The sequence below is a fragment of the Lissotriton helveticus genome, chromosome 4_1, assembly GCF_964261635.1.
Source record: "Lissotriton helveticus chromosome 4_1, aLisHel1.1, whole genome shotgun sequence".
Lineage (NCBI taxonomy): Eukaryota > Metazoa > Chordata > Amphibia > Caudata > Salamandridae > Lissotriton > Lissotriton helveticus.
Window position 1 is genome coordinate 1,410,122,290 of NC_136063.1, and position 12,880 is coordinate 1,410,135,169.

Genomic DNA, 12,880 nt, shown 5'->3' on the forward strand with positions numbered 1-12,880 from the left:
AGTTTTACTTCTCAGTTCCCTGTTGCCACCTGGATGTTTTATTTTTTGCTGAGTGATTAAAGATATTTAGTAGATAGATTTATATGTGATGTTAGTTGTTTTGTATGAACACCTTGATTCCATAGGTAGCTATTTGGGTAAGGTAGAACAAGTGTTATGTGCTAATATTGATAAATATTCCAGATAAGTCGAGCAGCAAAGTGGAGAAAGGGCAATTTGTGCCTGAGGGAGACCAGTGAGGAAATCATTCCTTTGGCCAATTCACAAGCAGTCCCAGCTTGAATTGCCATTTTTAAGTTGTTCTTAAACAGGAAATGCCCGCTGGATGGACTCATTGAGAGATGATACCACACACTCTCAGAAATGGCTTTCATATGAGAATTGAATTGAAAAATGGAGTCGAGGTGGAAACCTAGATAATTTGATTTGTGCCAATCTGTCTTAAAAAATTAAGCTCTATAACCAATCAGATGGATCCTTGCCAATTTGGAAACATTAGAATATATTTAGTCTTTTGTGGATTATGTTTTAATTTAATCTTCACCACCCAGGGGTCTATTTTGGTTGCCATGTTGGTAGGGAGAGGTTCATTTCATAGTGTGTCTTATTCAGTATTTCTACACACAACACAAAGTCTTAAATGCATTGTACACAACAAAACGAGGTGAAACAAAATGGAAAGTCAAACCCAACATGTCACACATGCCCCTTTTAGTGCACCGATGACCAGGGTAACTGTAAAAACCCACTAAAGTATATAGCAATATGCCAGGAAGGCTAGCTGAATATTAGGGAGTTTGTTTGGAATACTGAAATCCAGATTCATATGCCTAAACTTTTAAGGTGGTCAATCGCTATACAGATATGGACAGTCTGTTAAATATTAGTTGGACAATGTGCATTATTGAACTGAGCGGCACAAGATAGAACACCACTTGATGAACACTTCCACTGTGAAGGAGTCAAAGAGGCAAAAGGCACACACACAATCTCATTGAAAGTAATGCTCAGCACAAAAGGATAAGAGATCACAAAGAACTTATTTGCTTGTGCTTAAATGTCACATTCCAAAACATCAATGAACTTTGTGACAAAATACCAGCATATTTGCCTTCCTTCTACTCTTGAATTTGCATCACATTACGTTTGGCTTACCACTCCAGGTCCACCCACTGACCAGAAATTCCTGTACATATTTGTAAATTAACATATTTTTCCATGCAGCAGCTGGAACCTCATTCTGACACAAGTCCAGCACATGACATAGATTAAATCTGCAATAGGACACTGACATATTGAAATAAATCAGTGACACACAAAATAGTACAGATCCTCTTCCTTTCCTACAAAAAATGTATTGTTGCACTATTTAATTGATGAACACGGTTTGTATTACTGTACCACTGAACCTTAGCACTGGTGCAGTTCCTTTTAATGACCCACCCACTTGAGGTTAATAACTATCTTGATGGAAACTGTTGCAGTACTCCTGACCAGAAACATTAACACTAAGGGACGAAGAGATGAATCACCGGCTGCCAGTACCCATGATTCTCTACAAGGTAATGGCAATGTAAGAATATTCTTATTAATTAGAAAAATAATGCCTAATTCAGATAAACTTAAATTATTATGACTGGGCCACAGCCACCTTGCATTGACATCCATTCATATTTGCAAAAAAAAAAGAACTTTTATTTTACATGAACACATCTTTCCACATGTACGTGTTTCTTTTTTTTCCTTTTTTTATTTCAAAGTATTGTATTAGCTTTATACAAACAAGTACAATAGCCTTCTGTCACGGGGTAAGCAAAAAGTAGTCTGTATGCATTAGTTATATGTACTGTACGGTAAGATATCTGTTTTAGCTAATCCCCTCTTACATTGACTTGCCGGGAAATTAGACAAAGGCTGATAGAAAGAGAGAAACAGGAAAGAAAGAGGTGAGATGAAGGTATGAGAGAGGTTCTGTAGCCCTGAGTCTAATAGGGGTTTTAGGCATGTGGCAAAGCTGACACCTCACTAGTTGACCTATTGCGGGAGAGGTGGTCAAACCGGGCAGTCCAACAAGCCCCCCCGACGTCCCTTCGGCCCGTGGTGTTAACCTCCGACTCACTCTGTCCTCCCCCATAGGGGAGGGGGGAGGGAGCCAGACTGACTTCAAGGGGGTTCGTAAGAGTCTAAGTATGCATCGAGTGACTTCCACATCCTCCTTGTTGCTGGTCTCCAGGGCGTGTTCTGCAACGCAATGTTATCCGCACCTCTGAGGTACGTCACCCAGTTGAGCCAGCCCTTGTATGAGGTCTTAGTCGTGTCCTTCCAATTGATGAGGACCATTTTCACTGCCGCAGTGGGAAGCAGGTCCAGTAGGTCTTTATCATGCTCTGATCGTAGTGCTGTGGTCATGAATGCAGTGGCGAGGGAGGAGAATTCAGTCATGAGTGTGCAGCCCAGTACGTTATTTATGAACCCAAAGATTTTCTCCCAGAACTTTTTGAGTGATGGGCAGTAATAGATAAGATGTCCTAGGTCCCCCTTTTCCTTGCTACAGTTCCAGCACAGGTCATCTTCTCTGAGTCCTAGTGACAATAATCGATTGGGGGTCCAGAAGGCTTTGTGGAGTAGCCAGAGTTTAGTTTGTGCTAGTACTCGGGTGATTTTATTACATGAGGCAGAGGACCATAATATCGCCTGCTCTTGCTCATTCAGTGGGGTATTGCCTTGTTTTATCCAGTAGTTGGTTGTCTTGTGATTAATTTTGGAGGTGTTTGGGGGTAGTCGTTTGTAGAGGTGTGATACCTGATGACCTAGTCTGTTGATCTTTGCTAAATACTGTGAGATTGACAGTTGGGTTTGCGATAGTTTGGCTTTGGATAGGGCTGTTTTGATTTTCAGGAAGTTGTAGAACTCGATGTCTGATAGGTTATGTTTAGATTTCAGTACTGCAAATGTGGTGCCCCCCCCTCCTCTAGCTGGTCTGGCTGGAAGATGCCTCTCTCTATCCATGTGTCGAGGGTGAGGGATTTCCCCTTGTATCTGATCTTACTATTGGTCCAGAGTGACTCCATCTTTGAGCCCTTTATGCTGTGCTCCATTTTCTCGTCTATTTTTAGACGGGCAATTTTTGTGTTCTTAAAAATAGAGCTGGGGGCGTGAGAGTGTTTGTTAACTGTTAACAGTGCCAGTGGGTTTATATTGCTCAGTATGGCTCTCTCGACTTGCAGCCATACCGGTGTGTAGCCTTGAGGAGGTGCTATCCAGTAAGCCCCTTGTTTTGCCAAAAATGCACTTTGGAAGGTTCTAAAGTCTGCTAGGTTTACTCCTCCCAGTTTTTTCCCCAGTCTTAGGTTTTTTAATGATTATCCGTGCCTTCTTTCCCGCCATAGGAATTTAGTAATCATGTTGTCTACTTTATGCTGGAAGTCATCTGTGAGCAGGAGTGGGAGCATGCTGATCAGGTAGTTGATTATTGGGGTGATCATCATTTTGATCGTTTTGATTCTGCCCCACCAAGTTATGAATTTTAGGGACGATGCCTCCAGGAATTTCTCTATTTTTCTAAGCAGTAGATTCTCATTGTGGGCTAGTGTGCTCATGTGGTTGTTGCCAAACTGTATACCTAGATATTTAATAAACCATGTTTGCCAGGCCAGGCCTGACCCCTCTACCTGTCCCTAGTGCAGTGGATGTTCAGGGGTTTGTATTCTGATTTGTCCCTGTTGAGCTTACATCCTGAGTGGCCCGAGTATATCTCTATGGTGTCTATGAGGGCCTCAATTGAGGTCTTTGGATGCTCCTTAACTATTAGGATGTCGTCTGCGTATGCTGCCAGTTTTATTTCAACATCATTGATGTTGACCCCTTTTATTTTCGCGTTTAGTTTGATGTCGCTAATCAGAGGTTCTAATGCCAACAGAAAGAGTGAGGGGGACAGTGGGCAGCCCTGTCTAGTGCCACGTTGTATTGTGAGTGGTTCGGAGAGTGAACCATTAATGACAATGCGTGCACTCGGGTCCCCGTACAGCGCCATCACCTTCCGAACATAACCTTCCCCTAAGTTGAAGGATTTCATGCACTGTTCCAGGAAGGTCCATGATACCCTGTTGAAGGCCTTCTCGGCATCCAGGGTGATAGCTACCTCTGCTTCTGTTTTCTGTGCTGTGTGTTCTAGTATGTGGCAGAGAAGTCTGGTGTTGTCGTGAGACATTCGTGTTCTCAGGAAGCCTACTTGGGAGTTGCTTATTAAGTTGGGTAGAACGGAGTTAAGTCTGGTTGCTAGGATTTTTGCATATTTTTTGTGGTCCACATTAATTAAGGCTATGGGCCTGTAGTTCTTGTGCAGCAACTGATCCTTACCCTCCTTTGTGATTACTATTATGTTCGTTTCAGACATGGATTGTGATACCAACCCGTTCTCTGCACAGTGATTGAACACCCTCTTTGTGGTTAATTTCAGCTGCTCTAGAAAGGTCTTGTAAAAGGAGGCTGTTTATCCATCCGGCCCCGGGGCTTTGTTATCCTTCATAGACTTGACCGCCATTTCAATCGCTACGGTGTTAATTTCTTGCCCTAGACTCTGTGATTCTGCACTGGCAACTCTGTGGGAGGCCAAGTCTATTAAGGTATTTCTTGCATGCCTCCGGATTTAGAGTCTGGTCATTTTTATAGAGTTCCTGATAGAACTCTTGAAAGGTCTTGAGGTAGTCTTTGTGTTTTGTGTGGGTTTTGTTGTGTGGGTCTGTGATGGATGCGATGGTAAATTGTTTGCGTTTGTGTTTCAGGTAGGAGGCTAGTAGTTTCCCCCCTTTGTTGGCTTTGCAGGGGTTAATGGCCTTGTATTTGTTGAACCACAGCCCAGCTCTCTCACTCAGGATCTTACTGTATTAGTACTTTTTTCTAGTTAGGTCCGTTAGAAGTTTGGTGTCGTGAGTGGCCCTAGCGTGACTCGTTTCTAGACTTTTGATGTCTTGCACGAGTTGGGTCAGCTGTGAGTTTGTGTCTTTATTTAGCTTGCCCTTAATTTCGATTACTGTCCCCCTGATGGTAGCCTTTAGTGCATCCCATAGGGTGGAGACGCTAATCCCCGGTAAATCGTTGTGCCTAAGGTATTCCCTTATTGCCTCCTTGATTTTTTCCGTGTTCTCGGGGGAGGCTAGGACATCGCTGTTAAAACGCCACCTTTGGGGAATGTCTACATTGTGGCAGCCACTCAACTTTAGGCATATACAAGAGTGGTCTGACACTAACCTGGGCACTATGTCGGAATGTTCTATTAGGTGTGTGTGTGGGCCTGTGATTAGTATGGAATCTATCCTGCTGCATGAGTTGTGTGGGTTGGAGTAGAATGTGAAGTCCCTTGTGTCTGGGTGCTGAAGCCGCCATGGGTTCTTGAGGTTGAATTTGGAGCATATGTTCTTTAATATAGTGTGTGCACTTGTGGGTTGGTACTCGCATGGTGAGTGTCTATCCAATATGTGGTCCAGAGGCATGTTAAAGTCCCCTGCCACCACCATGAGGTTGTTCTGTGGGCTATCGAGCTTGTGCGACACCCCTTCCCAGAAGGAGGGGACGTCTGTGTTTGGACTGTATATGTTAGCTACATGTATATTCTCTTCTCCCCTTCTCAGGTATGTTATCAGAAGTCTGCCAGCCTCGTCTTGGAGTTGTGATTCTATTGTGAGGTTGGAGCTTTTCGATACCAGCGTAATTACCCCTCATTTCTTCCCCTCTGCCAGTGAGCACGCCACTTGAGAGAACCAGTTGCCTTTCACTAGTCTGATATTCCCCAGGGATAGTTTGGTTTCTTGTAGCAGGACCACGTCACCCTTAGCTAGATAGTCAAGGATCTTCTTACGTTTAATAGGGTCATTGAGCCCTTTGACGTTGAGGGACACTATCTTTAGGTCAGCTGCCAGGTTGAGATTGTTGGTGGGGGCCATTATCTGAGGTAAGTCATGTCTGGCGAACCTAGTCTGCGTCCCCAACCCTCTATTCTGTGCTGTGCCTTCTCCCCTCCTGCCTAACCGGACCCTCTCTTGTCGATCTATTAGTGTTTGCCTTGCGTTAGTCACAGAGTTAGGTCTCTCTCTTCTGGCAATAGCGGGTGACTGGCTGAAAACTCCCATTAAGGGATGTATGAGTAAAGAGGTGAAAATCGAAAGAAAGACAGAGAAAAAGAAAGCAAATCGTCAGGAGCCCTCCCCCTCACCCCCCCATTTCACCCTCCCTCCCCTCACAGAAACATTGTATGCTGAGCGAGCGACAACAGGGTCGCCGTCCTGTCTCCCTGGGAGTTGTTTGGGTGATAGCTCTGTGTTTTTATGATCCCAAGAGTCTACATTTGCCGCTTTATAATAAGTCTGCATTACTACCCCCCCCCGCACCATTATACATCACCCATGAGGTCTTATGTGTCCATATAGAAAAAGGATATGGTAATTGTCTTTGTTACAGTGCGTGGAATCCGTTATGTGGGTTGATCTGCCTGCTCTCCAGTACTTCACAGTGTTTATTGTGGAGGTCGCATCGAGCTAGCTTGTAGATGTCTCCACTGTGGTAGGTGTAGTTAACACAGTAGGGTCCGTGTATGGGGCCTTGAGCCTGGTTTAAGGCAGTGTTTGGGTCTTTGACCCCCCCGTAGGGTTCTTCTTTGCGTTGCATTGCTTCGAGGACTGTGAGCCGTCCTCCGCTATCTGTTGTTAGTTGTTGCTGGCTGACACTGTTGAGGTATTGGCCCGGTTGTGCCCGGTTAGGCATGCCCTGCTGGGCCTGGTTATTGTGGTACTTATGGCACCCTCAGGCAGCTTTGAGGTAGATGGTTAGAGTGTGTTTGCCGCCGTTGAGGTAGCTCATGAGATAGAACGCGTTGTTTCTGTGCTTCAGTATGTCTATTTTGAGATTTTGCGACTTTTCGTGCAGTCTTTTGCTACAGTAAAAGGTGATTTTGAGGTTGAGATATATAATGAGGTAGATAATGAGTTGTTGCAGTAGAACGTAATGAGTCTTTGAGGAGGTTGTCTTCAATCCCCCCCAGTTCTGGTGAGTCTCTCCTTTTGCTGGTACCTGCTTGAGAGGTCTCCATTTCTTGGGCTGTCGGACCTTCTAGGTATCTGGCCAGCTCTCTCGGATCGTCGAAGAGATGGGAGCGTCCTCTGTCAGTTACCTGAATTTTGCCAGTCCTGCGAACGAGAATTGGATGTTATTCTTCTTCATATTATCCCGTAAGGCTAGGAAGCCTCTTCAGGTATCCACCATGGGCTTGCAATAGTCCTGCGTGAAGATTATCTTCTGCCAATTCCATGTGATCTGGTGGTTTTTCCTTGCAAAATTGAAAATGTCTTCCGTGTGTTGAGATCTCAGAGGTTTGCAGATAATTGGGCAAGCCGCGCTCCTTGTTGTGGACCTGAAGGTAGGGATTCTATGAGCTCTGTCTAGTTCGAACTGATGGTCAAGTTTTAGGTTTGTGATTTTAGGGATCATTTCTTCTAGGAAGGCCAGGCATGAACCCACTTTATCCTCTGCTCCATCCGGGACACCTAGGATTCTTAAATTCCACCGCCTGTTGCGGTCTTCCAAATGTCTGTTTCTGGGGGGATGCTGTGATTTTAGATACGGTTTTCAGCTCTTTGTTTACTTGTAGGTCCGCATCTTCGATGTCACTTATTCTTTGCTCCACCGTGACCAGCCTTTTGTTAGCTGTGTGCATGTCCCCCCTGACTGCTGCTAGCTCCAGTTGGATCGCATCTGTGGTCTTTTTTGTGGTCTTAGTGAGATCATGAACTTCCGTCAGTTTCTTTAGGATCATCTCTAGGGTGCCGTTGATGTCTGGTTTCTGCTTGATTGGTGAGTCTAATATTGCTGGTTCCCCCTTGTTTTTCTTTAGGTCACGCTGGAGTCTTGCCTCGCACCCCGCCATGTTCGTTAGACCTCTCTTCTCCTGATGAAGTTCAAATCTCCCCTCTCTCCTTGTTGCCCCATCTGGGCCTCTATGGGCTCGCGTTCTCTTCCCTTGAGGCTGATGAGTATGGTTGGGCTCCACCGCTGGATAGCTGTTTGCTCTCTTGGTGCGATTAGGGTCTTCTGGGGACTGCTGGGCCACACTCCTTTGACTGGGTTTCCTCCTGCACCCAGTGTCCTCTTGATCCTGTGAAGGTTGGGTCGGCGTATGAGACTTGCTCTGTGTAGCTCTAACTACCCTTGTGAGGGTTCGACTTTCGGCAGAGGTTTTGTTGCCAGCGCCTTTCGCCAGTGCCCGACTCAGTCACCACCACGCCTCTCCCCCTCAGTCTCGCACATTGGGTTTTGTTTTTCGGGCCACTGGCCCCGGTCCTTCTTTTGTCCTACTTTAGAGGGGTTGTTCTTATTGGGGTCTTATGAGGGACGGTTGTGGGCAGTTGTGGAGTGCTGTGGGGTGCTTTGGAGCGCTTGGGGCGCTTGGGGCGCTTTTGAGAGTTTTGGGTTAATATTGGGTTATTATTGTGCTGTTAACCTAAGGCTGGCTCACTCCTCACCTCCTTCCTATACCCCTTGTCCTTTCACGGAAACACTGTGGCTCTGAGTGGCTCCACCTGGGGCTCTGCGCCAGCTACACAGCACACCCACTTTTTAATTCTTTCACCCGGACCACTCGTTTGCTGTAGTTTTTTAATTTCATTTTATACCCCCCCCCCCCTCAGTCTGGTGCTCCACGCGTTTTACTCACGTTGCGCTTTTGCCTGGGGGATGGCTCGGTTCCACTTCCCTGCCCTTCAGTTTTATAGCCTCCCTGTACTTCTTCCATGCTCGATCTCTTTGTTTTCTCCTCCGTGATGGCAATGGCCCGATCGGTCCTGCTCCTCACTTAAAATGGTGGTGATGTTGTTTACCGTGCTGGTCCTGAGTCTGGCTGAGTTTCGGTTTCAGTTTTCAGCACCTGGTTATGTGTCCGTCATTTTCTCTTTGTCCAACTACCTCCACCTTGTTCGCGATGGTGGTTCCTTCTTCCCGGTGCCCTACACCTCTTCACCTTTTTTGGTGCTAGTTGGCTGCAAGCCTCAAGTGCTGGTCGGCTTTGTCCTGTTTCACTCCGCTTGTCTGCAAGCCTCCGGTGCTGGTCGGCTTGGTCCTGTTTCACTCCGCTTGTCTTTTACTGGCATGTTGTTCACCGTGCCGGGGTGTGCCACACACTCCGCCCTCACTGCTAGTCACAGCGCTTGTCCGTACTAAGTTCAGCACAGCCACACACATGTGCCGCATCTACTGGCAATGCTGGGGAGTCTGGCGCGCGGCCAGATAACTCATCTCCACACTCCCCTCAGACTCACCGCCTGGCCCGGCACGGCGCTGGCTTTACCCGCATCTACAACTTTCTCCAACGGTACATTTTAAGGCAGCTCTTGCTTCCTAGTCTCTCCTTCCTTTCATAATGCCTCAACCTCGTAATCAGCGGGGTGGGTTGGGTTGACGGTGCGAGAGTGTAATGGCGGCACTCGGTTCCTTCTGTCTGGGCTCACCGCATTCTGGGTTTCAGTTTCGTTTTTGCAGCCGCCATTGCTCGTTGCTGTGAGATCATAAACCCAGCAAATTCACCCTTAATTTCGGTGTGGGTATCCAGCCTTCGCTAACATCGTCTGCCGCAGACCTTCAGAGGCATAAACATGTCCTTTTGCCCCCTTTTGTCTGGTGCAAACTCTTGGGATAATTGTTGTTGCTCCCTGGTGTGACGGAACGGCTGACTCAGGCAAGCATCCTCCTTGCCATCCAAGCCACGCCCCCATGTACGTGTTTCTCTGTGTCCTTTTCATTTCAGAAAATCAGTGAAATAGATGCATAATCTATAGTCTCTCCATTAAATATTTTTACTATTTTGTGCTCCTTTTGAGGAAGCCATGTTCAGGATGTTCCTGTCTTTGTAACTTTCAAGGTCTTTAGCTCGAGCCTTTCCTAGGGACTATTCATTAGTTGAACTGCCTATTATATTTCTGTATATCATTAACATCTTGATGTTTCCTTCATTACCTATGCACACCTCATTCATTAAAATATAATACAAAGTAGGTATTTCTTTATGTATCTTATTGAATGTTTCTTATGTATTAAAATATTCATTGGCTTACTAAAATGAGACATTGCTAGTAGAACCCAATTATGTCACATCTTATCACTAAATGTATCTGGCTTTTATGTCTAAAACCCTATACAAGATTACATTTTTAGGATATCTGCCAGACTTTCTTTGACTTTCTTTGCAAATCTAAATGTGAAGACTCTACTCTAGTCTGTCATTTGATCTATATTTCGTCTTTTCTGTCGGTCCTCTAGCTGAACAATACTTATTTCCTGGTGCTCTTTGAAGATGGGACTTATGCTGAGCCGCAATTTAGATTTCGATTACTATCGAATAATTGATTCCTATTGATTAACTAACCATGCTTTGCCTTCTGTAATTATCTTTGTTTTCAAAAAAACTATATGGTTTAACTTTGAACTCTGCCTCTTGTCAGTTTATTTGATTGGCTTGGACTCAGTCTTTTGAAGACTCAGATAGTCCTGTTCCTACTTATCAACCCTCTTAATTTTACTCTGCGGAATTCCACACAGTTACATAAAAACTCTGAAAGCTTAAACGGAGTTCGGCCAATGGGTGGAATATGCCTGTTGTGCTGTGATTAAACATCAGTAGTGCATTCCACACTGAAATTCAGAGTGAACAGCACCACTCAGTGCACAAGAGCATGCAGCCACTCAAGTTGATTTTTCTGCCACTCGAGTAGAAAATATACTCAAGAAGCAACCTCCTGACTGTGCCCGCATTAAAGAAATCTTGTTTGGAGTTCTCCTAGCGACCGTAAATCACGCTAGGGGATGCCAAACTTCGCTCACCAGCTCCCATTTCTGTAGCCTTGTGAGAGATAAAAATTCCACCACATGGTGATAGGCGGATTTTAGCCAGAACTCAAGAGTAGCACAGAGCAGTTGAATTCTGCCAATTCTGCAAGTGGAATGACATTTTCCACCCATGCCGAATAATTATTTGAATTAGGGCATCAACAGCAATGTCTTGATTGGAACTAGAAATCTAACCACTGAGCCGATATTTATTCCTTCAAATAGTGCTCCCATTTGCTGTATCAGTGGCACTCTTGATATTGTTGAACAGGGTGAAAATGGCAAAGCTGATGTCATCTGATATGTCCAATATGTCTTTGATAGAATTATTAATGCAGTTAGAACACTGTTGTTTAGTAAAACTTCTTTTATATGCATTAATGTAGCCGATAAACCATTTATGGAGTGTTTTGATATTTGCATGCTGTGCTATGGCAGCTAATGGTTCTGTGTTCTTCCTTATTTTTTCCAAGGTCAGGTGACGGATTGCCAGACCATCTTGCACAACTCTGCCTCTTTTCCATGGCACTTTATGTAACTGAGGTCGAAATTATGGTAGGGCTGGGCGTAGTTAGCGAAGGAGCGCTACGCATTGTTACACGAAGTGCACTTCGCACTACGCGTAGCACTACACGTTTTCAATGACAAGCATCCGGCACTGTGCAATCATTGAAAACGGCATCTTGCACAGTGCGAGCTGTAGTATTCTGCCGCCCTAGTAGATTTTTACTCGAGCAGCAGCTTTTTCAAAGCGGGCTGGTAGTTTCTCATCGCAAGCGGTCGCGACCATACGCGCCCACTCGCAATGAGAAACCTGACCTCCCCTGTTGAGAATCTCGCTGGGAGGTTTATTTTCCATGCTTGCTGTTGCTGATCGCGAACGAGGAAAAAGTCTCGCCGGGATGTCATTTTGCTTGCTCGCGGTCGCCAACTTGATGTTGAGGACCGCGAGCAAGCAAAAAATTACCGCTGCACTTCGCTACACATGTTTGCACTGTGCTACATACAGTTTGTGTAGTGCGAAGTAGCGCAATCTTCGCAACCTACGCAAGCGTAGCGTAGTGCTTTGCACAGGATTAAATTATGGGCCATATTTAAGGCAATATGGCTCATTCCTGCCCTTTCGCCTGCACTGGCACAGAATGGGATGCCTAGCACCAATGCAGGCCTTCTTGTACCATGGTGCAAGAGTGCCTGTGTTGCCTGCAGGATTGTTTTTGTGCAGGAAGGGGCACCCTTCTGCACAAAAACAATCCTTAAAGGCTTCCTTGTTATACCTCTCCTTGGGAGGAGTATCTTTTTGGAGCATTCCCTGGTTAACCTGTTCTTGCACTTCTGGGAGTGCATCAAAGTCCATGGATGTTGTGTGGAAAACCCACCCAACACCAATGGAAACGCCTCCCTGGCACTGAGTAATGTAACGCAGTGATTTGCATTACGTTACATTACTTGAGATTTATGAAGCCACACAGGGTCCGCAAAATGGCCTTGCATGACTTGATAAATCATATTTTTCATTTGCGTCGCTTTTGCACCACGTTGTGCGGTGCATGGGTGACACAAATGGGATCATAAATATCCCCCTATGTATGTTGTTCAGCCTCTATATATATTCCAACTGTTGTGAATTTTGGAGGTGACTGCTTTCTTGTACAAAAAGATGAAGAAAGATGTGCCCTGCATTCTAGGAGTCTGAATATTGCTTCTGGGGCCATCCTTTTGTGTTTTGTACCAGCAACTATGCCTAGGATAAATTTGCGTCACTATGGCATGATCTCATGTAATCTTGTTAAATTCGGTTTACTCATGTTACAAGAAGTTCCTGAAATTGTGCTAATCTGTCACCAGCATATTTAAGTGTGTTCACTGTAAAACGTTTGAACAAGCGCATGTAAACAATGTGAATGACAGAACACGAATGGCTGTTGTTCGTGGTGCTTACATTTTTGCATGTTTTTTAGCACGGAAAGCGTTGTCATGTCTAAAATGGACGTGAGGACACATTTTACAA